The 24,077-nt window shown below is 52.1% G+C and overlaps 1 protein-coding gene across 5 annotated transcripts in view; it reads right to left on the bottom strand.

Annotated features, from left to right (window-relative positions):
• The window catches only part of PAQR5 (progestin and adipoQ receptor family member 5), a 94,355-nt gene extending 70,516 nt beyond the window's left edge, over positions 1 to 23,839 (bottom strand). Inside the window, exon 1 of one of the 5 annotated variants that reach the window (XR_011488157.1) lies at positions 6,435 to 6,726. The gene's annotated coding sequence lies outside the window, so the exon portion shown is untranslated. Of the gene's footprint in view, positions 1 to 6,434; positions 6,727 to 20,313; positions 20,414 to 23,725 lie in introns of those variants that run through there. The other 4 variants (XM_070468717.1, XM_070468716.1, XM_070468715.1 and 1 more) reach the window with 4 other exon arrangements.
• Positions 23,840 to 24,077: the final 238 nt, after the last annotated feature.

Here is a 24,077-nt window from a genome sequence, read left to right as displayed (position 1 = left end):
GGAGAGTCAGGAAAACTTGTTCTAGAAAATTTTACAGAAAAAGGTACTTGTGACCTAATGAGCCTGCCAACTTTGATGTTAAGATTCTGCTCTAAAAGGAATAAAGTAATAGCTCATCTTCCATTTTCTCATGATTAGATTTTGTGTTTTTAAAGCATACAGATTTCAATGTTTTGAATATGTCATTTTCGTTACCTGACAGGGTCTGTTTTTATGTTTACATTTACTTGAGGTTCCAAAATATTACACATTTCTTGTCTTTAAAATTATTATTTTCTTTTACTGATTTAAATTTTTAAATACCTTCTTATAAAATACAAAGATATACTTGAGTATTAGGTGATATGCACACTAAGACGGCCTCAGCTGTTTTACTCAAGTATAACTATCTCCACACACTGTCGAGCTGGACAGGTGGTGTCAGGCATCTAGCCCAGCGGTTCTCAGCTCTGGATACATCTTAAAACCACCTGAGTGTGCATGCGTGCTCAGTCGTGTCTGACTCTGCGACCCCATGAACTGCAGGCTCCTCTGTTCATAGGATTCTCCAAGCAAGAATACTGGAGTGGGTTGCCATCTCCTTCTCCAGGGGATCTTCCCGACTCAGGGAACAAACCCAGGTCTCCTGCATTGGCAGGTAGATTCTTCACAACTGAGCCAGCTGAGAAGCCCTAAAACTACCCAGGGAGTTTGATCACACAGTGATGCCTGGACCCACTGCTCACTTAAGCAAGCCTCCGAAGGCCAGGGAGAGGAGGAGGAGCCCAGCTGACCCTACAGCACGGCCAGGGTGAGAATGCTGATTCCAGGCCGAGGTGACAGCTAAGCTGGTCCACCACCGTGCCCTGGAGGATCAGGACCGGGGTGCCTGGTCTACACAGCTTGTTGGCTTCCAGGGTGGGTGCAGCAGGCAGGTCTGTCCTCCAAGGGTGGAATAGGGTGAGTCCCTGCCGGCTTGATGGCAGGTGAACCAGGCCCTGACTGCTGGGGCTCCCCTCACCCCAACAGGAAATGTCAGGCTTCTGGGTACAGCACGATCCTATCTGCACTCTCCTTCTAGGCTGCTAATCTGATCAGAAACTTGAAGTCTGAGATAAGGCTGTCAGCCTGTGAGACGGAGCCCAGATCACAGGAGGAAGGAAAACAGGGAGACCCAGGGAGGACTCGGGGTGAGGAGGGGACAGCCCTGGAAACCTGTAAGAGGGCATGCAGCCCCTGAGGGCAGAACCAAGGCACCCTCCCCTACCCCCTGAGATGTAGGTTCTGGGAGGCAGGTGTCAGCTGAAGCCACAGAGGCACTGTTCTCCAGCGAGGGAGGGCCATTCCATGCACATTGAGCTCCCCACGGGAAAATGTCCAGGTGGGGCCTGGGGTGCTCACTCTGGAGAGGGGGTGAAGTTAGAGGCAGGAGCCTGGATAAGCACTCTAGTGGTGAGTCCCAAACTCACCCGTGCACTCAAATAACCCAGGGGCTGTGAACACATGAACCTACTGGGTCAGTCCATCTCACACTTTTTCAATCAGATGGCCCAGTAGGGGAACCTGGGAGGCATTCCCAGTATCAAGCCCCAGCGGGGAAGCAACTGCCTTGAGCTTCTGAGATCGGTCACCTTCACATGGCCCAGAATCCACCGCACAGTGCAGGAGTTTAGGTTGGAATCCACATCGCTCGGTGAGCAGGTGGTGCAGGAAAGCATGGCCACCCTCACAGAGAAGAACCCCTTCTTTCTGAAGAGCCAGACATGCCCAGTATTGAAACTGTGAGGGAGCCCCGGAGGGCGGGAGGCAGACTTCTCCGAGTGGCCGCCTGCCTCCTGGACATACCCACCTGGGTGATTCCTAGGTGACTCCCCTCCACTACTAAGACATCATCCAACTACCAAATCATAACTCTGTACTTTGTACACACTGGTCCCTCTGCTCTGAGACGCCTCTGCCCTCACTGTATGTCTGCCTGGAAAATTCCACTGCAGCCTTCAGTGTCCGCCCGAGCCCCACTCCATCAGGCTCCAGTGCCCCTGACCTGCCCTCTGTTCCTGGGTCCTCTGGGCCTCCCTGCTGCACTTCAAGCTGCATGGGTGCTCCGGGAGTGCGTCTGACCCCGCCTTGCTCCATGATGGGTGTCCAGAACCAAGCACTGCATCTGACATGTTGGGGAGCACTCAGCAAAGACCTGTGCTGTGGCCCAAGGAGTCCTGAGAACGAGCCCAGAGCAAGGATGCGGGAGCAGTCAGAGAAGGCTCCCAGGGGGAGGCAGCACTGGAGGTGGACCGCAAATGAGGGGGAGCACTTGCTTTGGCAGAGTGGGAGGAAAGGAGAGGAGCTTGCGAGCAAAGGCCCAGAGTGGGGAAACCGGCTGGCCACAGCAGGGAGGCTTGCTGCTGCTGAACTCAGAGACAAGAGATGGGAGGACAGCTGGGGGCGGGGCAGGGCACAGGGAGCCCCGGGTGCACCCCTCCTCCGGGTCATGGAGCTCAGCATTCCCTCCTGCCTCCCTCCTCAGACGATTTGCATTCTGAGCAGCTTCCCTTGGCAATCATTAACTCTGAGCTTCACCCATTGGGACTGGGGGGGAATTATTTACTGATCGAACTGGCAAGTGAGCCATTTCATGTAATTATTACCCAGGGAACACAGCCCACAGTCAAGGGTGAAATGGTCATGGGCAGCCAGGGAGGTATAACTGGCAGGAGGAAGTCACACATGCACCCGGCAGGGGCCTGGCATGTGCCCAGACCTTCAACGGAGACTAGAGGACATCGGGTATCAGAGAAGGACGTGGGGCCCAGCGGGGAGGGGAAGAACATTCAGGGCCCACATGACTTTACAAGTGGCCCCACAGACAGTGAGAAGCTCAGATGGCAGAAACCTCTGTAATACACAATTATTCCCATCCGTGATGAGAGAGTCTGGGCCCTGGGGTCAGGGGGAGTCCTGAGGTCTCTCTAGGCCCCACTTTCCTCCTCTGTAAATGGGGATGACAATGTTGATCTGAAATTCTACTTACTGAGCACTTGGTCTATTCCAAGACCTTTATGGGCATTTTACACTCCACAGAATTTTCACAATCGGCCTCCAGGTGTGTGTGTGTGTTAGTCACTCAGTTGTATCCAACTCTTACAGGCCCCATGGACTGTAAACCACCAGGCTCCTCTATCTGTGGAATTTTCCAGGCAAGAAGACTAAAGCAGGGATCAGAAAGTCCCCTAGGGAATTCCTTCTCCAGAGGATCTTCCTGATCCAGCAATCAAACTTGGCTCTCCTACATTGCATAGGCCCTTTATAATTCTCAGAGTGACTATGTCATTGGCCTGTTTCAAGCATTAACAAGAGCCGGCGTTAAGGCCAAGATGCACAGTAAGTGTCCATAAAGTCGCCTGCCTGTATGACATTATTATGATGGACGATGTTCCTGGCTGGGCTGTCGCAGGCTACAAGGGAAACCACAAAACAGATCCTCCTTCCTCCTCACAAGGACACTATTTTTCCTGCTATCCCAATGTCAAAAGCAACACATTTCACAATATTTGAATGCAGCAGTAGATTAAGAGCCCCAGTGGCAAAATGTGACACAAGGTCATTATTCTAGTATTATTAAGCACAGGGTTGTTTCTTTTTTTAAGGACTGAGAAAAATGAATTATTCAAAATACCAGAAAGAAAGAGAATAATAATAGGTGCCTTCAAATCAGCCCCCAAGAAGGTGCAGCCAGAGCTGGGAAGGTGTAAATAGTTAAGCCTTGCCCTGCCTGACCTCTGTTGCCAGAGGCCCCCGAGGCTGCAGGCTGGCCTGCACCCTGTCTGGAGGCCGGCCTAGAACCCGCAGGACCTGCCAGAGGCAAGTAGTGCTGGATCAGCCGGCCGGGCCGGCGACAGTGGGTGTGGATTCTGGCTGCAGCCAACCCCAGCCATCCCTACCTGCCCCCAAAGTCCCGACAGCCTCTGGTTATTGAGGACAGTGATGCACTCTGCCCAGAGGTGGAAAGCTGGGCAAGCGAAAGTCACCCAGTCATGTCTGACTCTCTGCGACCCCATGGACTGTAGCCCACCAGGTTCCTCTGTCCATGGAATTCTCTAAGCAAGAATACTGGAGTGAGTAGCCATTCCCTTCTCCAGGGGATCTTCCTGACCCAGGGATTGAACCCAGGTCTCCTGCACTTCAGGCAGACTGAATGAAAAGTGAGAAAGGAAAAATCATGTCCAGGGTTAACATGCCTCTTCCCATCACGTGTCCCCACAGTGTCCCACAGAGTGCTGGGAAGCAGGAAGGATCATCGAGGCGGAAACATGCCTGGAGATGGGGCTCCTATTTCTTGGCCTAGAAACGTCACACAGGGCTGGCATCTGTGTAAGAAGGCGGTCACCTGTGCAGTGTCAGTCGGGGCTGCCCTCCACACTGCGAGGCTAGAGAGCTCACCATGAGAGATTCACTTCTTTGAGTCTTTAAAGCAGGCCCTAAGGAACATGCTGATACTTTGGGGGAGAGAAGAGGTGTCACGGGAGTAGCAGAATCATCGGAAGAATTTTTTTTCCCTCTAACTTTTCATGCCAAGTCCCAGTCTTCCTTTCAGCACAGACAGAATTCATTTCCACAGTAACGTGTGTCAGCTGGGGGAGACATCTGAGCAGGCGGGGTGGAGCACGGGCAGAGAACCCAGCTCTGTTTAGGCCCGTCATAAACAAAGGCCCATCATAAACAAAGGCCTGTCTTTGTGGGGAGAGAGCACTGGGCAAGGAGTCAGGGGGCCTGGTCACAGCTGACTGAGTGGCCCTGGGAGGCCCAGGTGACCCCACGAGCTATGTAACCATCTGCACCTCAGTCTCCACATCCTAGAGTGAGAACGCTGAGGAGGTGAGGCTCGCTGGCACCAGGAGGCGCTCAGAGACCAGCGCGAACACACGCTGGACCCCACCAGGTGTGCAAAACACGTGGGCCCTCCCAAAGCAGGGATCATCTGCTCTGATCAACCCCCCAGAGACCCTGCCCAGCCTCTGTCCTCCCCACACCAGCAGGACACAGGAGCTGAGCCCAGGAGCCTGAACAACGCCAACTTGAATGGAACAAGGCCTGCTTTATCAGGACGGGTGTTTTCTCTTTGAAAGTCAAATCGGAGGCCTCTGCACAAGGAAGGGTGTTCACACCCAGCACACCCAGGCTGGCAGGGTGGAGGCCCAGGAACCGCAGGGACTATGTCCCCTGACCGCCCCCCCACCCCCTCCGCCGCCCGGCTCGCGGCCCCTGAGAGCTTGACCTCTGGACTTCACTTCTTCAGACTCCCCTTCTGTTCTTTTCAGGCCCTGAAGGAAATCTGGAGGGGGATAAGCAAAGACTTGATCATTAACAGGAGACCATAAAGTACCCAAGGGGCTTCCAGAGAGGCATTAGTGGTAAAGAACCCACCTGCCAATGCAGGCGTAAGAGATGGAGATGTAAGAGACACAGGTTCAATCCCAGGGTCTGGAAGATCCTCTGAAGGAGGGCATGGCAACCCACTCCAGTATTCTTGCCTGGAGAATCCCATGGACAGAGGAGCCTGGCCAGCTATAGTCCATGGGGTCACATAGAGTTGGCTATGACTGAGGCAACTTAGCAAGTGCACACGCGGACACACACACACACCCCCAAAGGACAAAACTAATACTTCCAGAAGAGAACAAGGTATAAAACCAGGACCCAGAGATGTCAGGAGGCCTGCTCAAGGTCATCCAGCAGGCTGGTCTTAGGGCAAGCCCAGAAGCCTCCAGTCTTGCTAACGGACAACCTAGAAGCAAGATTCCAGCAATTGGGCATCTGCTGGACTCAGAGAACTGTCTCTGGGAGGACAGTGACGATTAAAGCAAACCAGTCCTAGAGGGAGGAGGGACAAAGACAACAGCCAATTTCCCTTCCTCCCAAGTCCTCCCCCAGCCTCACGTTTAAGCCAAATGTTTCATCCTCCTTCACACAATTTCCTTTTTCAAAAATTATTTACAACTTTTTTTTCCCCAAACCATTCAAAAAAATGGTTTCAAATCATTGAAAACCTCTCGGGTTCTAGAGAGGATGCGTACCAAAACCGTCAAAGAACTCAACGGCTGATGCCCCATATTTCAGAAACAGATGCCCTCCCTTCTTGGGGCCCTTCTCAGAGCCACTGCTCCCCAGCAATGCCCGTCATAAGAAAGGGCCCCAGTGAGAAGCATTACTGGGCCCTGATCTGGGGAAACAAACACTTGTTTTCTGCCCCGAGGGCCACTGAAGGATACTCAAGGGACAACAACTGCCCAATTGGAAGCATTTTCAAAGCCTCATCATCCCTCACAGAAGTGCAAAGCCACAGTTCATCCAGCTAGCAGCCCCCCAAGGCTCCCCTGCCTGTCAAAGAGGCTGAAACACTGTTGATAGAACCCACAGGGGCTCCCTGTCTCCTGCCCCATCCCTTGCCAACAGCTCACCTGTCACCCCCAAAGCAGCCATCACCATCTTCCTGCACCCCAGGGGGCCTGATGCACAAGCTCCCCTGGGACAGCTGGTCTTGTGGGGCTCCCGCCCCTTCCTTCCCCCTTGAGGAGACCCATGGTCTGCTTGAGCTCTTCCTGCTTCTAGAAGTCGTCTCTGCCAACCACACCCCAGCTGGCTTCCCTTCATTCTCTGCACTGGTATCTGGGGCGATCGAGCCTTCTGGAGAAGGGGGACATGGTGTCTTTGCTGGGGAAGCAGAACAAATGCAACAGACTTGTAGGACCTCTGACACCCAGCCCAGGTTAGAGTTCAGGGAGCAAGGTAAACACGAGCTGAATGTGAGGTTATTTCCCCACACATTCCACTCTCAAAAGGTCAATAACTCTCGAGGCAACAATAAGAGAAAAATCGCCAGGTAGCTAGAGTGATGGCCAAGTGTGAGCATGTGTCTGTGAACTTCCAGTGGATTTACTGACTTATAGCACAGGTCTGGGAGGTGGACCAGCATGACTGAAATAGGCAAATCCTCCCCCGGGGCACACGCACACACACACACACTGTGTGATCTGAGACACTGTGGACTACAGCCCCCAGCCCCAATACAGCAGTGCTATTGCTAATCCTTCTACCATTATTTCTCTCTTCTCCATGTTGTAAAGCCTTTCTGGTCTTCAAGAATTCTCCTCTCAAATCCAATGCCACTGGAAGAACCGGATGGGCTTCTGATCCCAGGGGAGGGAGGCTCTGGCAAGGATGAGGGGGCTTTCATGGGGGAGGCAGAAAGCACCAAGAGGGCAGGGGGACTAGGGACAGGAGGGTACACCTCTGCAGGGGAACAGGCAGAAGGGCGGGAGGATGGTGCCGGTGTCAGGAGGTGGTGGTAGCAAGGCTCAGGAGCGAAGGCGGATAGTTGACTTCATCCAGGGACAGGTGCTTGTTAACCCGACACTAAAGGCCAGAGCTGGACTCATGTCATTTCCAGGTCTTTCCTCATCAGCTCCAGAGCCCTACCCTGGACTCACAGAGGGAATCAACGTAAAGTCAGATTGCTCCTGGGAATTTAAAAACCATCTTCCAAGAAGCACCCACAGGACCCAGCCTGTATCTTTGACCCCATCGCTCCCTCCTTCCCCATATGCAGTCAGGTTCACCTTCTCTGTACATTTCCTCCAGCCTCCCGGTTCTGATCACCCCCCAACCACCTGCACCTACACGGTTCCCTGTGACTCCCTGTCTGGGTTCCTGCCCTTCCACAAACGCTATCCTCATCTTGAGACACCTCCTCTAGGAAGTCCACACCAAGAGCCTGTTTATTTAAGCACGCACACTGACAGCTCTACAGGTTCACTGGAACCTGCAGTTTACTCGCCCTCACGCTCTGTCCTGTCCAAGGGTCCCTCTTGTCTTAACCGCACCCACAGGATTTTAATTTATGAAGGTGTCTGCATGGCACATAGGGAGGCTAATGACACTGAAAGAATGCCTTACTTACATTTCCCAAGAGAATGGGGGCACAGCACAGCACACAGGACCACCAGGCTTTGGTCAAGAGGTAGAAGCAGGAGCGAGGGGTAGGCCTAACGCCAGAGCCTCTACTCGGGTTTCCATGGGAAAGGCAGGCAGAGCCGCTCAGGATTGGCTGGTTTGAATAGTTCCAGCAGACGTGGGGGCATCGGGGCTGTCTCTAGTTGCCTGGGACCTGGCACTGGGCTGGTTTAGGGCAGGGGAAATACATGGCGCGTGTGAGAGTGAGATAAGTAGGGGATTCAGAGTATGGAGTATGATCACAGGGGAAACATAACCATGTTGGCCATCAGCTCGGCCCACTGATTAGCACATGCCAAACAGAAAAATACACTATCTAAGGGAACACAGAATACCCATCCCCTCACTTTCCCTCATCTAGCTGTTTCCAGCATTTGTTCATCCACTCTTTGCTAATACTGTAGTTCTGTTCTTTAACTTTCTGACACCTTGTTAACACAATCCCATGCCTCAGTGGACTCAAATACCTGCCTTCTCTCTCAAAACTTGCTGCCACCAAGTTCCTGGCACCAGCACCCTCATCCCACCTGCCCTTCTGCCTGTTACACAGCAGAGGTGTTTCCGGTCCTGGTCCTAATGTGGAACCTACTCCAGCACTTCCTCAGGGACCCCTGAGCCAGGGACCGCCCCCCACCCCAGTGAACATCATAATTCTGAAAACATAGCAGCAAAAACAAAAAAACTGCCCTGATCAACTGTGTGTGTGGGGGGGGGCGGGGGGAGGGGGGTGTAGAATGGGGCAGAATGCCTGCATTTTTATTCCGGACAAAAGACTAGTTTCTCCAATACACAAAGATCACCTCTAATTCAGTGAGAAGAGGACCAATAACCTCACAGAAAATGGGTAAAACATGCAAATAGACAGCTCCTAGAAATGGAAATGCACATGGCTCTCGTCTATGAAAACATGTTCAGCCTTATTCAGAGCAAGAAAAATGCAAATTAAAACGACGTCAAGAAACTATCTTTGTCTTCCAGATTGGCAAATATCAGTAAGCTGGTAACACTATGTTGGAGGGTATAGAAAAATGAGCATCCTTGTGTTCTACCGATAAGAGCGAACATTCTTATAAATTCTATGGAGAGCAATCTGCTGATAACTTTCAAAACACAAACCACAAAGCTTCTGACTCATCAATGCCACTTCTGAGACTTTTTCCCACATGCATCCACTAACACTGCAAATGACTAAGGCACAAGGATATTTAGAGGGACATTGTTTGTGATGTCCCCAAACAGGAGATTTGTTAACTAAACTACATGCCATCCATGTCATGGAACATTACGAAGCTGTAAAGGAGAATGAAGAAGCTCTCCATGAACTTATCTGGAAGCTTCTCAAAAGAGCTAAGTGGAGGATTTCCATAGTGGTACTGGCTAAGAATCTGCCTGCCAACTCGGGTTCAATCCCTGGTCCAGGAAGGTCCCTCAGGCTGGGGGATAACTAAACCTGCAAGCTACAACTACTGAGCCCAAGCTCCTCAAGCCTGTGCTTTACAATAAGAGAAGCCACCGCAATGAGAAGCCCATGCACCACAACGATGAGGAGCCTCCACTCACTGCAACTAGAGAAAGCTCATGCGCTGCATCAAAGACCCAGTGCAGCCAAAAATAAGAAATAAATAAGAAATAAGTTTTTTAAAAAACAGAGAGCAAGCTAAGTGGAAAAAGACCAAATAAGGGACAGAAGAATGCATACAGTGTTGCTACCTTTTGGGGGTAAGATCATACATGCACTTACTGATCTGCGCATGAAATGTCTCTGGAAGAATATGTAAGAAGCTGGTAGAGTTGTCTCTGAGGAGCAGAGGGCGCTGGAGGCCAAAAGAGATGGGTGTGGAGACTTTTTCACTGTGAAATCTTTACACTTTTTGAATTTTGAACCATGTATATTTTTCTTCTAAAAAAAAAAAAAAGGTGGGTGTGGGGGCAAAACACGCAAGATGCAATAAACAAACAAAACCCTCCCTATTGCACTTTCCTTCTGGTTTCTATGCTCTCTCCTCACCTTCTACTGACACGTTTGGAAAAGGCTGTCTGCCAGCTGTCCCCATCCCCTCCTGGCCCTTCCTCCGTGACCCCAGATTGACCAAGTCACTGGTCTCTAAATCCAGTGGCCATGTCCCAGCCCTCACCTTCCCTGAAGGCTCCAGTGACTCACTGCAGGCCAGGTCCCCCCTCCTTCATCATCCTCGGGCTCCCCCAGCACCCCACTCCCCAGTTCCCTGCTCAGTCTCTGGGCTGCCTCCCCAGGCCCAGTCTCTGAATGCCAGCACCCCTGGAGCTCACCCAGGCCCAGTCTCTGAATGCCAGCACCCCTGGAGCTCACCTCTAGGCCCTCCTCTCTGCTCTGCTCTTTGCGGTCCACAATCCCCCTGGGGTACCTGGTCTACCAGGTCTAAGTTTGTCATCTACATGCATGTCATTCCCAAACAAGCATCTCTGGCTGGACCTCTCTTCTGAGCTCAGGGCCCTATTTGGATGACTCCCTGGGATTTCCCACACAACAGGCCCCAAATGTAACTCATCAGCTTCCAGCCAGTTTCATCCTCCACACCTGGATGGCTTCCTTGCCTGTATATCCCTCGAACCCGGCCACTCTTCTCCTCCTCCACTACCGTCCATCTAATGGAAGCCTTCCCAGCTCAGGGCCTCTGCATTCCAGTTACCTCTGCCTTGAATATTCTCCTCCACTCCTCATCCCTGCTTTATCTTGATTCTTATCTATCTTCTAGAACTCAGATTAACACCACTTCCTCAAGAGACCTTTCCTAGTCCCTGGGCCAACGACTCTCAAGTGACGGTGATTTTCTCCAGGGTACATTTGGTAAGGTCTAGAGATGTTTTTGGTGATCACAACTGGGGTTGGGGTATATGGGGAGAGGCCAGGGATGCTACTAAACATCCTACAACACTCCAGACGGTCCCCACAACAAAGAGTTATCTGATCCAGAATGTTGGGAGTGGAGATGTGCGAGCCCCAGCCCCAGGTTAAATCACGTCCCATGACATATTTTCATAGCATGCTCCATTTCTCTTGAAGAGCACCTATCACAATCGTGTCAATATTTACCTGTGCAAAGGTATTGGCCAAGTTTCATCTTCTAAGCCTTATGAGATGAGTAAATAAATTAAAGTCACTGGCTTGGGTTTATCTCTATATCTCCAATTCCCATGCCCAGCCTCAAACTCAGAGCCTTGAGTTTGGTAGTGAAAACATATGGAGAGATACGAAATACTCAGGGCAGGGATGGGCGGTACTGAGCAGGGCACGCTCCACGTGTCTTGGCCTCCAACTTCAGGGGATCCTCTGTGCCACCTGATGGCAGTCCTTTCCCTGCCCTGATCAGCTTCTGCCACTTTGCGGCAGCACCTAGCTCTGCGTAGCTTTGCACACCCCTCAAATCCTGTCTCCACCCAGGTGGTTCCACAGGCCCCTTCAAGCAAACGAATATGCCCTCATCATCTTGTCAAACTGGTCGCTCCTCCTGTGAAGTTCATCTGGCAGCCTCACCACTACTCACCCAGCACAGACTGGGTGCCCTGTGCAGCCCACCCACACCCACCCGTTCCTTCCACCCAACTCAGACACCAGGATCCAGTGCTTGCCTTAAGCCTCTCCCCCTGCCAGGCCCTGCATGACATCACTTTCAGCTCTGCCCATCTCAGATGACAACAGGCTTGTATCATTTCCTGATTAAAACCTCCTTCAGGGCTTCTCACGGCCCACAGCGTGGAGCCCAAGTTTCTTGCCTGGTCCAAGACCCTTCACCCTCCGCAGTCCGCCTCCAGCCCCAAGCACAAACACCTCTGTGCCTCTTGTCTCCTGCCGCAGTCCAGGCCCTCCCCCCGCCCCTCCGTCTTCCCTTTCCCGTCCCCCTCCCTTCCTCTTCCTCTCCTTAGATGCCTGAAGAGCCCATGTTCATCCTTAAGATCTAGTTCCAACTCTTTTTCTTCAATGGTATGGTGGTTCCTCAAAAAATGAAATGTACCACTTCCGTTGAATCCAGCAGTTCCACTTCTGGGGACATACCTCAAAGAACTAAAAGCAGGGGCCCAAAGAGATATTTGTCTACACATGTTTATGGCAGCTGTATTGACAAGGGCCTAAAGGTGGAAGCGACCCATGCCCTTTGATAAACAAAATGTGGTATATTGAACCCTGGAATCTCATTCTACTTTCAAAAGTAAAGAAAATCTGATGTATACCACACTAATAAACCTTAAAACACAATACTAAGTGAAAGAAGCCAGACACAGAAACCCTTATAAGATTCTGCTAAAAAGAAAAAAAAGACTATTTATATGAGGTACCCAGAAAGCAGCATGGTGGTTACCAGAGGCAGAGGGGAGGGGGGAAAGGGTGGCTAGTGCTTCCCGGGCACAGAGTTTTGGTTTTGTAAAGTGAAAAGAGTTCTGGAGTTGGATGAGGAGGAGGATTATACAACAATGTGAATGTCCTTAATGACACTGAACTGCATGCTTTGAAATGATTAAAATGGTAAATTAAGTTGTATGTTGTGTACATTTTACCACCCACAAAAAAGGCAAAAACCAAAACTCACACCCCCAAGCTCTTCTGTTGAAATCCCCTGCACGCCACCATTACCTCCCCAAACCCAGGCACACCCCCCACCCACCATCCCCGATTCCCTACCTCACCCCCTGGGTGGAGCTGACCAGACCCTCCTCTGGGCACTGCAATTACCAACTGACCTTTGCCCTCCCAGACCGAAGGCTTCTGCTGGAGAGGGCTGTGTCTGACTCCCTGCTCCTTCTGCAGCATCCAGAGCAGTCTCTCATCCTTCAGTGAGAATCAGAAGAATGAATAACCCAAACCAATAATTCTGGGTTCACACCACCCCAAATTTCACAGCCTGTTGCCCTCAGAACAGTGATTTACTACTAAGACTCACTGACAAACTCCTCCCATTCCTAGAGAAGATAAATCTTCACCCTTCCATGAAGCAAAAAGGTCAGAAGGGGCTTCCATGGACGGTTAATAAACAACTAATTCAGGAGGAATAAACACAATAAAGCCAGGGCTGGGCTGGGGTAAGAGTACGTGGCCCTCGGGTCTGACACCCCGTGTTCTGCCTTTCCCTCCTCTGCATGGCGGGTGGCCGCTGATTCACTTCCTGGGACCCCTTCCAGGGCAGCAGGAAAGCGGACCATGGAGGAGCCAACTCCTCAGGGCATGTAGAGATGATTAGTCACTGGCTGGAAGGCTGCTGACCTTAGTCCCTGGGCCGGCCACAGGCCTGCTTCTCCCGCCCCCCCGCCTTCTTATGCAACCCAAAGTCTGGGAGGCAAAGAGACCCAGCAAGAGGACCAGCGGGCCCAGCGCCTTTCCTGTTCTCAGAGCTCACACGGCCCCCATAAGCCCTTGGAGACCCCACAGACGGGCTCCTCACACACACATAGTTCTCACTTCCAAAACGGGGCTGAAAGAGAAAGGTGTCTTCCTGGTCCTGAGGGTGGTCATTGGGAGGATCTTCAGAGATCATCTAACCCCATGGTTCTCAATTAGAGGTGATTCTGCTGCCAGGGGTCAATTGGCAACATCTGGAGACATTTGTGTTCACCAAGAAAGGGGAGAGAGGTGGTCCCCAGCATCCAGAAGGTAGCGGCTGCCGTCAAAGCACGGGACAGCCTGGCAGCACAGAAGTATCTGGTCCACAGTGTCAACAGTCCCCGATCCCAGCCAAGCTGTCTCTTCTACAGATGAGGAAACTGGGACCCAGGGAGGGACAGGGCCAAAACCATACTGTGAGTCAGATCAAGTCAGAATTAGAATCTCCAGGGTTCCCCACCAGCCACTCCAGCCTTCAGCTCCCAAGAGTCCTGCGACTGACTCAAAGACTGGTGGCCAGCTGGCCAGGTAGGGACTCAGGACCCTGAGATCTAGACAACTCTTGATGGCAGGCTCTGTGCCTCCGGCAGGCTCCACTGCCTCACACCAGGGCCGGTCTGACCACAGGACTCCCACAAAACCAAAGGGGAATAATGTCTTCAGGGGCTACAATATGCCCAGGCAAAATGCTCATGTGAGGCTTAGGTAAAAGTTACCGTGTAAGTCCTCACAGAGCTCTCTGGGGTGGTCCTGGCCTGGGGTCAAGGCCGGAAGAGGGAGCAACTCTGTAAGATAAACTCTGGGTAAAAGGACAGGGCACGGTGGAAAACACGCCTGGAATCGCTGCTTTGGGGGAACGCTTTTTCTCTGGCTGCCAAAAATGATTATCTCTCTCACACCTGTGAGCTCCTCGATGCCACTGCAGAATAACACCTGGAGTCACCCTTGTCCTTTTACCCCAGAAGCCAATACTGTGTCTCCCACCACAGACCAGACACTAGGGTGTAGGTCCAGCCAACAGCACTGATGATGAAACCCCCGTTATTCATGAAAGACTGACTCACATCATGTCACAGCAGGCAAACTTTTCCATCCACTGTTGCTGAAAGTCACCAGACTTGTAGTGACGGTGGTGATAAGGAGGAGGCAAGGAACATGAGTGTCTGCGCTATGTCTCACGTCAGGGTCTGCCCTCCTCACAGGCAGGGAGCCCATGAGGAGTGGCTGAGGGACAAGAATGGCGGGAGGGAACTAGAGTGGCCTCAGAAGGAGAGGTCCCCACTACAGACTCATTTCTTCACAGAGTTTCAGCAGTGTTCCCTCCGCCTGCCCTGCCCTAGTCCTCCCCAGTTTCCCCAGTGTGCTGGTAAACCCCCATACATTCCTCAAGGCCCAACTTCTGGAGTCCCTCTCCCAACATCAACTCTAACTCTTAATTTGGCAAATCACAGTGCTAATGGGAGAAGACTTGGAGGTCAACAGCAGGGGAAAGGCTAAAATTCCCTATGGATCTAACGTGGGCGCCTGTGCAGGATCTGCTCCCCTTGTCTCCATGTGCGCGCACACCATCCTGGCCTCCAAGCCCTCTGTCCTGCCTGTGTGGCCTATGTGGCTGACTGCAATAGCATGGCACGGAGGCTGGGGCTTCAGGGTCTGCTGCTGCTGCTAAGGCGCTTCAGTCGTGTCCGACTCTGTGCAACCCCATAGATGGCAGCCCACCAGGCTCCGCCGTCCCTGGGATTCTCCAGGCAAGAACACTGGAGTGGGTTGCCACTTCCTTCTCCAATGCATGAAAGTGAAAAGTGAAAGTGAAGTTACTCAGTCGTGTCCGACTCTTCGCGACCCCATGGACTGCAGCCTACCAGGCTCCTCCATCCATGGGATTTTCCAGGCAGGAGTACTGGAGTGGGGTGCCATTGCCTTCTCCTTCAGGGTCTGGAGCCAGACTAACTCTGCTACCCCTCTCCCTGCAACTGTCGTCTTGGCCAAAGTTATATCACCTTGCTGAGGCTGTTTCCTCATCTATAAAATGGAGATGATACAGTTTCAACCTCATGGCTGTTGTAAGGATTCCCTAGGACAAGCACTTAGAACTGTGTCTGGCACCCAATTAGCATTCAATGAGTGCTGATTACTATGACTAAAAATGCAGCCCTGCAGTTAGAAAAGGCAGGGTCTACATTTCCAGTGAGTGTGAAGAGGAGAGACACTGGTAGGGACCTCATCTCCTGTTCCAGCAATAACCTCTTTGGGAGGGTTTCTTGCCATCAGTGTCTTTTCCTCCAATAAACACCACATGGCCTTGAGTTTTCCCTTAGAACACAGACAAAAGTCCTTTGCAGAAACAACAGTGGCTGGAAGAATGATGCGGGGCAAGGGAGGTTTAAATTGCTCAGTGCTGGTGAATGTGTGGATGTATCTCCCATATTTTCTATCCCATAGAAAGTTCCAGCTTCTACTCTACCCACCCCCACCCACACACACCCAGGCTTCTCCAACCCGCTTGTCCCGACACAGCATCCTGGAAATTCAAGCTCCTGGAGCCTCCAGTAAACCACTCGTGGGATTCCTAAGGGAGGCCTTGGAGCCAGGCGCCCTGAGCAGAACAATGTCCTTACTCTTCCAGGCCCACATGTCTCGTTGCACCTTCTCAGACTGGTCTGTGATCCTTCCCCCAGCAGATCGGAAGATTCATCTCTTTCCCCAGGGCCATCAGGGGACTTGACTTTGGTCCTCTTGGGTTCTCTAGGGCCCTGGGGGATTTGAAAAGGTTGCCTGGAGAGGGCACTGTTTTCACCACTAACAGAGGCATAGCCCATCTCTGGAGAGCAGCAGTTTCTTTGGGAATGGGGGTCTGATGGGGAGCGCTCCCCATCTGGCTCTCTCAAATCACTCTATGTGGATGGTGATATATTCAGCTAGGAGCTCCCCCCTGAATAACTGGAGGCAGTTGGCCTGAAGGTTCTTGCTGAGGCAGCTCCTAAGCACCCCTAGCAACCTGGTGCCTGGGACAGAGACCCAGCTTAGAACTGACTCGAATCCAACCAAGAAAAGCTCCACCTCTGCCTTCAAGATGTCACTCCTTGTCCATCAACAGAGGAATGGATAAAGAAGATGTGGTACATATGCAAAATGGAGCACTACTCAGCCATAAAAAGGAACACAACTGTGCCATCTGCAGAGATGTGGATGAACCTAGAGACTATCATACAGAGTGAAGTCAGAAAAACAAATACCACATGTATAAAATGTGCTTTCCAGGTGGTACTAGTGGTAAAGAACCTGCCTGCCAATGCAGGAGACATGGGGATTCGATGCCTGGGTGGGGAAGATCTCCTGGAGGAGGGCACGGCAACCCACTGCAGTATTCTTGCCTGGAGAATCCCATGGACAGAGGAGCCTGGCCGGCTACAGTCCATGGGGTCACAAAGAGTCAGACATGACTGAAGTGACTTAGCACACACACTGGTATAAAATAGATAAGTACTGAGAAACCTACTGTATAGTACAGGGATCTCTGCTCCATGGTGACCTAAATGGGAAGGAAATCCAAAAAAGAGGGGATGTATATAAGACTATAACTGATTCACTTTGCTGTATGGTAGAAATAAACACAACAGTGTAAAGCAACTATACTCCAATAAAAAAAAATTAAAAAGAAATAGAGGTCACTCCTCATCTCCGGGCCTCAGTCTCCCCAGCTGTACAATGAGGAAGGGCGGCCTGGATGTGTTCATTTATTCAACATACGTGAAATAAGCACCTACTGCACATGAGGCACTGCTCTCGCTCCTGAAGGAGAGTAGTGAATAAAATAGCCTGAAAGCCCTGCCCTCATGGAATCTAACAGGGAAGACAGCTGATAAGATTTTTAAGGTGAAATATACAGGATATCAAATCAGTCAATCCTAACGGAAATCAAACCTGAACATTCACTGGAAGGACAGGTGCTGAAGTTTCAATACTTTGGCTACCTAATACAAAGAGCTGACTCTTTGGAAAAGACCCTGATGTTGGGCAAGACTGAGGGCAGGAGGAGAAGGGGGTGACAGAGGATGGGATGGTGGGATGGCAGCACTGACTCAATGGACATGAGTTTTAGCAAACTCCAGGAGATAGTGAAGCACAGGGAAGCCTGGGGTGCTGCAGTTCATGGGGTCGCAAAGAGTCAGACACGACTTAGCGACTGAACAACAACAAACAACATACAGGATATTAGATGGTGATAGTGCTGTGGAAAGGAGAGCACAGAAGAGGTGTAAGACTGTAAAATCTAAGGCTTATGCCAGCTGAGATATTCTGGGTCTAAAGCTTTTACTCCACTGAGTTCTCATTAAGAGTCAGGAATGGCAGTAGGAAGCCGGGCAGGGCCTATGAGTGCAGGAACCACTGGTGTGTGTGTGTGTGTGAAGGGTGAGGGTGATGGTGGAGGCAAAGTGCAGGGCCTTGAATCCCAGCTATGCTCTCAGTGGCCTTCCCCAAGCAGCAGAACTGGCCAGCTCAGGGTATTCTGGTCTGTTCTCAGGCCAAAGCAGACACCACATCTGCTAAGGAATCCAAGGTTATAGGGTTCCTGGCAGAGCTTCAGATGTCTTCAGGGCACTGCCATAGAAAATCTGCTACACCCTGCCTTTCCACTCGATGCCAGCCTTGGATCTCAGACCCCTCCCGTCCCTCCTAGAATCTCCCCTGTGTTGTAGAGTATCCCTTCTCCTTACATGGCTAGAGAGGGGTGATTTTTCACCAATTTTTAGTCATTTCTCTTCCTCTAGAGATTATTTTTGATTGACAGGTACTTCATGTGAACCTACTGTGTGCTCATTATGAGGAGTGCTCTTAGAGGGACATCAAGTTGTGTGATCACTTCCTGGAAGGAATTTACAGCCCACCTCAGGAGGTCAGGCCAACAGACAAACATATGAGGAAATACCACTCAGTTTGCTTTGCAGCTTACAGAGCCATTTGGACTACATACTCTTGCATGAAACCATGCAGAGTCTATTGTTCCCATTTTGCAGATGAAGAAATTGAGTCCTTTTCCCTAAATCCATGGTGGTCCCATGGAATGGTAAGGAGAGGAAGAAGGGAATGAAGACTAGCATTTCCAAATAAGATTTCCTGGAGAAATGGGTAAGACTTTGGTATAGATGGGCCAAAGGCCCTCTGCCTCCTACCTAGAGCAAGGCCATGGTGGACATGTAACCGACTACCTGCTGTTTCTCCTAGCCTAACCAGAAGTGGATGGAGGGTAAAGTGAAAGGCCAGCTGTCTGGAAAGACAGATGGGATTAAGGACATGCTCACTGGCTTAAAAAAAAAAAAAAAAAAAACAAGTTGGGTAAAGATTTCAAGGGCCTTCAGGAATGGCATTGGACACCTTTCTGGTCTGACTTATCAGAATGCCCTTTCTGTTCCACAAGGGCGAAGATCCGTCAGCTGGAAAAGAGTCTTTGCTATTTCAGGTTAATTCATTCCATTCTTGTAGGGCACCACCAGGTATTATGGCTATGTGTGTATGCTAAGTCACTTTAGTCGTGTCTGACTCTTTGTGACCCCATGGACTGTAGCCTGCCAGACTCCTCTGTCCATGGGATTCTCCAGGCAAGAATACTGCGGTGGGTTGCCATGCCCCCCTCCAGGGGATCTTCCCGATCCAGGGATCCAACCCGCTTTCTTGTCTCCTGCACTGGCAGGTGGGTTCTTTACCACTAGCGCCACCAGGGCTACAGCTGTGAACAAAGCAGGTCTCTGCCTCCTGCAGACCTTGTAGCTTAGCAAGGAGCTTGCCCTCTCTTGGAAGAGCTTCCCGACAAGATTTTAATTCTTCTTGGAGGTGTGCTCCTACCCCTTTCAGGGGAAGAACCTCAAGAGAGGGAGAGAAGAAATGAACCCTTGATGATCAGGGGCCCAGCAAAATAGAGAACCAACAATGTGACTGTGGTTTGTGGTCCAAGTCCACCACTTTTCTCCAGCAAATTATTTAACCTCTTGGAGCCTCCGTTTTTGCCTATCTGACAATGGAAAAAGACCTACTTCCTCACTGGTTAATGGGGCGGGGGTGGTGGTGGTGGGTGAATTCAGGGAAGTGCCCATGTGAGTGCTGTTAGCTCCTCTCTGATCCTCTGACCTCCTCCACCTGTTCTCTCTGCCTCTGCGTAGTTAGGACCATCTTTTACCCTCTTCCTCGAACACAGCTGAGCGCTCCTCGCAGCCTCAGCAAGAGGAAGCCCATTCTGTTCAAATGGTCAAGGGTTATAGAGCTCGCTCTAATCCCTGCCTCTGCCCACCCTCTCTCCTTACTGATCATCTTGAGGAGTCGGGGAGGGAGGAGGGGAGTGGAGAGGGAAGCGGAGGGAGGGGGGCTGTGGAGGATGCCCAGCAGGGCTGTGGCCTGAGGGAGGCAAGATAGAAGCCCGGAACTCCTCGTGGCTGGGCACTCGGTTATTCAGGGCCCTGACGGTGACCCCCACCCCCACCCCAACAGGGCAGAGGGCTGCCCCCTCACCCGCACCCGGTCGGGCTCAGCCGAGTCTCCTATCATACATCTTGGCCGGGGGAGGCGGGAAGCACAAACGTAAACATCCCTTAAGAAATCGCCAACTCTGCCTTCCCCATCTAAGGATATATATTTTTCTTAAGGAATCGAGGAACAAGGGGGCGGGACGCAAACGCTCAGAAGAGCCAGAGACGGGAAAAGCTAGAAGGCAAACTTCACTCGGATCTTAGCCGGGACCCTGTGCCAGGGCAGCGGCCGTCCCACCTTCACATGGGCTCCTGGGCGGAGCAGTGGGGGCAAAACAGGCTGCATTTCACGGCCGCCGGGTGCAGGGCCGTCCCGGGGTAAACTTTCCAAGAGCCGCCTGGGGAGCCGCCGCCGGGCTCCAGGGAGCCCGAGGGGGCGGCGGCCGAAGTGGGGTGCGCGTGGACGGGGAGGCGGAAGGACGCGCGTCATGGGGCAGTCCTGCCCTCGGTTACCTGGGCTCCGAGGGTCCCGGGCATCCGGCAGAAAGGGCGCAGGGACGCAGCACTCGCAGGAGGAGACCTGGACTCCTCCCGGGCGCGTGTGCCGCTGGAACGCCGGCTCGCTGCACCTGGCCGGGCGCTCGGCGCGCCTCCCCGCGGGCCCCGCCCACCCCGCCCGCGCGGGGCGGGGCCGGGCGGGCGGGGGCGGAGCCGAGGCGGGGCACCGCTCGCATCTCCCGGCCTGCACCTAAGAGCGAGCCACCCACGTCCGACTCCGCGACCTCCCAGGGGTCGCCCCGCCCCTCGCCAGCCTGAGGTGCGAGCCAAGCCCGGCGCCCAGGTGGAGTTGGAGGGGTCCATGGGCCCCTCTCCCCTGCAGCTTCCACGCCCACCTCCACTTCTAGGAACAGAGGCCTGAGAGCTCCGAGGCCTCCTGGAGGGCAGAGCCACTGAGCCTGCCCTTCAGAAGAATGCATGGGGTGGAGCACAGGGAGAAAACCCCCGGGCACCCGCAGCCCCGCCCCACCAGTGTCCTCTCCCCCGTGGGAGGGGCTCTGGGCCGCTGGCGGACCCGGTGGTCAGCTCCACCCAGCTGTCTGAGGAGTGCCCCAGCGAGAGGGGCGTTGCCACCCTCACCCTTTCCACAGGCCCCCATTTCTCAGGTCTGGAAGGTGCTCCACCTGGACCTCTGCCACTCAGCAGACACGGTGATAGTCAAAGGGACACATAGAGCAAAGAAAAACAACACGCACCCCGGCCACCCCCATGACCGCCTTCACCACCCAGACTCCCTGGCTACTCCGAGGTTGCCGCCCCTTGCGGCCTCAGCCCTCCTCCTCCCAGAGGAACTCTGAACTCCCGGACTAATGTGGAGGAGCATCCCACCTGTGGCCCCCGCTCTCTGAGCTCCTTCTGCTCCCTTCTTTGCCATGTTTGCTAGCTGTGCAAGCAGCGGCAAGAGCACTGGACCTGGAGTCCAGAGACCTGGGCTCTAGCCTCCATTTAGTTCTGTAACTTGGGGCAAATCCTGTCCTTTCTGAGTCTCAGTTTACGGTGAGTGGGTTGCAGTTGATCTCTAAGGCCTTTTTTGTGCTTCGTCGCTCGGTCATGTCGGACTCTTTGCGACCCCATGGGCTATAGCCCACCAGGCTCCTCTGTCCTTGGGGATTCTCCAGGAAAGAATACTGGACTGGGTTGCCATGCCCTCCTCCAGGGGATCTTCCAACCCAGGGATAGAACCTAAGTCTCTGGTACTGCAGGCAGATTCTTCACCATCTGAACCGCCAGGGAAGCCCAAGAATACTGGAGTGGGTAGTCTTTTCCTTCTTCAGGGGAACTTCCTGACCCAGGAATGGAACTGAGGTCTCCTGCAGGTGGATACTTTGCCAACTGAACTACCCGGGAAGCCCAAGGCCTTTTTATGGATCCTCAACCACACTATTGATCATCTGGCTTATTAGCTTTTCCTGTAGCTACATACCTTGTAAGGGGATGGGTGAGTGGGGGTGTGTGTGTGTACTAACCTGGCCTCTCAGACTTAAGTTCTTGAAGGGAAAGTGATGTGGCTGCACAACCAGGCAGGCAGTCATCCTGTGCAAACCGGAGCTTGACAAAGAGTCAGTCCTGGGCGGGAGGGGGGATCAGGATGGGGAACACATGTACATCCATGGCTGATCCATGTCAATGTACAGCAAAAACCACTACAATATTGTAAAGTAATTAACCTCCAACTAATAAAAATAAATGGAAAAAATTTTTTTAAAATTTAAACATGAAAAAAAAGAGCCTGTCCTAGCTTTTGCTGAATTCAGAGTGGCCTCGTACAGGTCCCTTGGAAACAATCCTGGCTTTGCCTTACAAAGGGTATTAAGGGACCAGATGAGATATGAAGTTCTTTGAAGGGGGGAAGGCAAAGGGTGTGTGCTGTCTTTTTTTTTTTTTTGATGGCCATGGCAGTGATGGGCTTCAGAGACAGAATGGGTTATGAGGCATTTGAAGCCTACAGCTGGCCTCATCCCCACCCTGTAGACACTGCGGCAGGCACAGGCACCCACCCCACAGTCATACACAGACAGCAGGAAGGGTGAATAGAGAGGCAGTAACCCACCAGACTCCCAGTCACTGCAGGCCTCTGGGTTTGCAGCTTGGGAAACTAAAGAGGGAAGATTAATGATAAAGAGTTTACTAAGGTAAAGAGACATGGTCAGTGGATTACTGATTAATCAATCAGAATGTCTTGGCAGAACACCTGGTCAGCACGTGCCACAAATACCCACCTCTGCTCTTAAGGAGATTAACGTTAAGCTGAATGATTAAATGGGAGCGCTTTGGAGAAGGATGTGGAGGAATGAGAAGCTCTTGGGGATGGTGAGACTCAGGGAGAGCAGAGCAGGGGGAGAGGGGCCAGAAGGCTTAGACTTAGACCATATGAAGAACTTAGGAAATACTGGGTTCAACTCCCCTGTTTCATAAGTGAGGAAATGGAGGCCCAGAGAGGGGAAGTGACCTGCCCAGTGTCACACAGCAATGAGTTAGCAGAGCTGGAACTTGAACCAGGACCTTGGGACTCTGTACTGGGTTTGGGCCTCCCAAGGAAATGGAAAGCCTGGAAAGGACAGGGGTGTGCACTAGTGCCTAGGACAAGCATTCTAGGCAGGAAGAGAAGCTGCACCCAGGTGCCGAGGTGGGTACAAGTGGAGGGGAGGGGCTGGACAACCCGGCTGACACCTGGAGCCCTTGGAGGATTTTGAGAGCACATCTGTTGGGCGATGTGAGCCGTGGGGTGTTCCCGGAGATACACAGGCCCCCAGTTACCCAGTGAGGCAGGAGGAAGGCATGAGGAATCCTGGGAAGAGCAAAGCAGGGAATTCCCTGACAGTCCAGTGGTTGAGACTCTGCTTTCACCAACCAGTCAGGGAAAGGTCCCACAAGCCATGTGGCTTGACCTCCCACCTCCTGGACAAAAAAGAGAAAAAGAGCACCCAGAGTCAAGTGGCCCCGAGCAGTTCCTTCACTTTTCTGACTCTTGTTTTTTTATCTACAGAGCCAGGATCATAACCTCTTTCCTTTTTGGGTATTGTGGTGACCACAAGTGCATTTGGAAGTGGTCTGTAACCTTCAGAATGTATTCTGAACGTGATGTTTTGGGTTTTGTTGTTTCACGTGCCTCCATTTGTGGAATTGCCCATGTTGGATTTGGCTCAGCATGCCTCTCTGTGGCAACAGGTGGATAAAAGGGAGACCAGGAAGAAAGGAGACGACAGTCATAAATGTCACTTCTCGTTCAGACACCTTGTAAACCATAACTCAAATCATCCTTTTTGGGAACCTAGCCACGCCCCATCCATGCGACCTGGAGTCTTCCTTCTTTCCCTCTGTCCCTCCCTGGCACCTGCACTTTTAGGGTGCAGGTGTAGGAACTTACTTTTCCCAATAGATGCCTATTCCTCTGGGGGCCAGCGAGCTCCTCCTGGGTGGGCCCAGACCACCTTCTTTGTTCAAAAGGCTGTCCAATGACTGAAGAGTGCAGAAGAGGTCATTTGGTAGTGACGGGGGTGGACCTAGACTCTGTCATAGAGAGTGAAGTCAGAAAGAGAAAAACAAATATCATATATTAACGCACATATATGGAATCTAGCAAAATGGTACAGATGAACCTATTTGTAGGGCAGGAATAGAGATGCAGATGTAGAAAACAGACTTGTGGGCGCAGCAGGGGAGGGAGAGGGTCGGATGACATATATATGCTGCTGCTGCTGCTAAGTCGCTTCAGTCGT

This window comes from Odocoileus virginianus, chromosome 6 (genome assembly GCF_023699985.2).
Source record: "Odocoileus virginianus isolate 20LAN1187 ecotype Illinois chromosome 6, Ovbor_1.2, whole genome shotgun sequence".
Lineage (NCBI taxonomy): Eukaryota > Metazoa > Chordata > Mammalia > Artiodactyla > Cervidae > Odocoileus > Odocoileus virginianus.
Note: the sequence above shows the minus strand (reverse complement) of the source record. Positions and strands in the feature narration are given on the sequence as shown.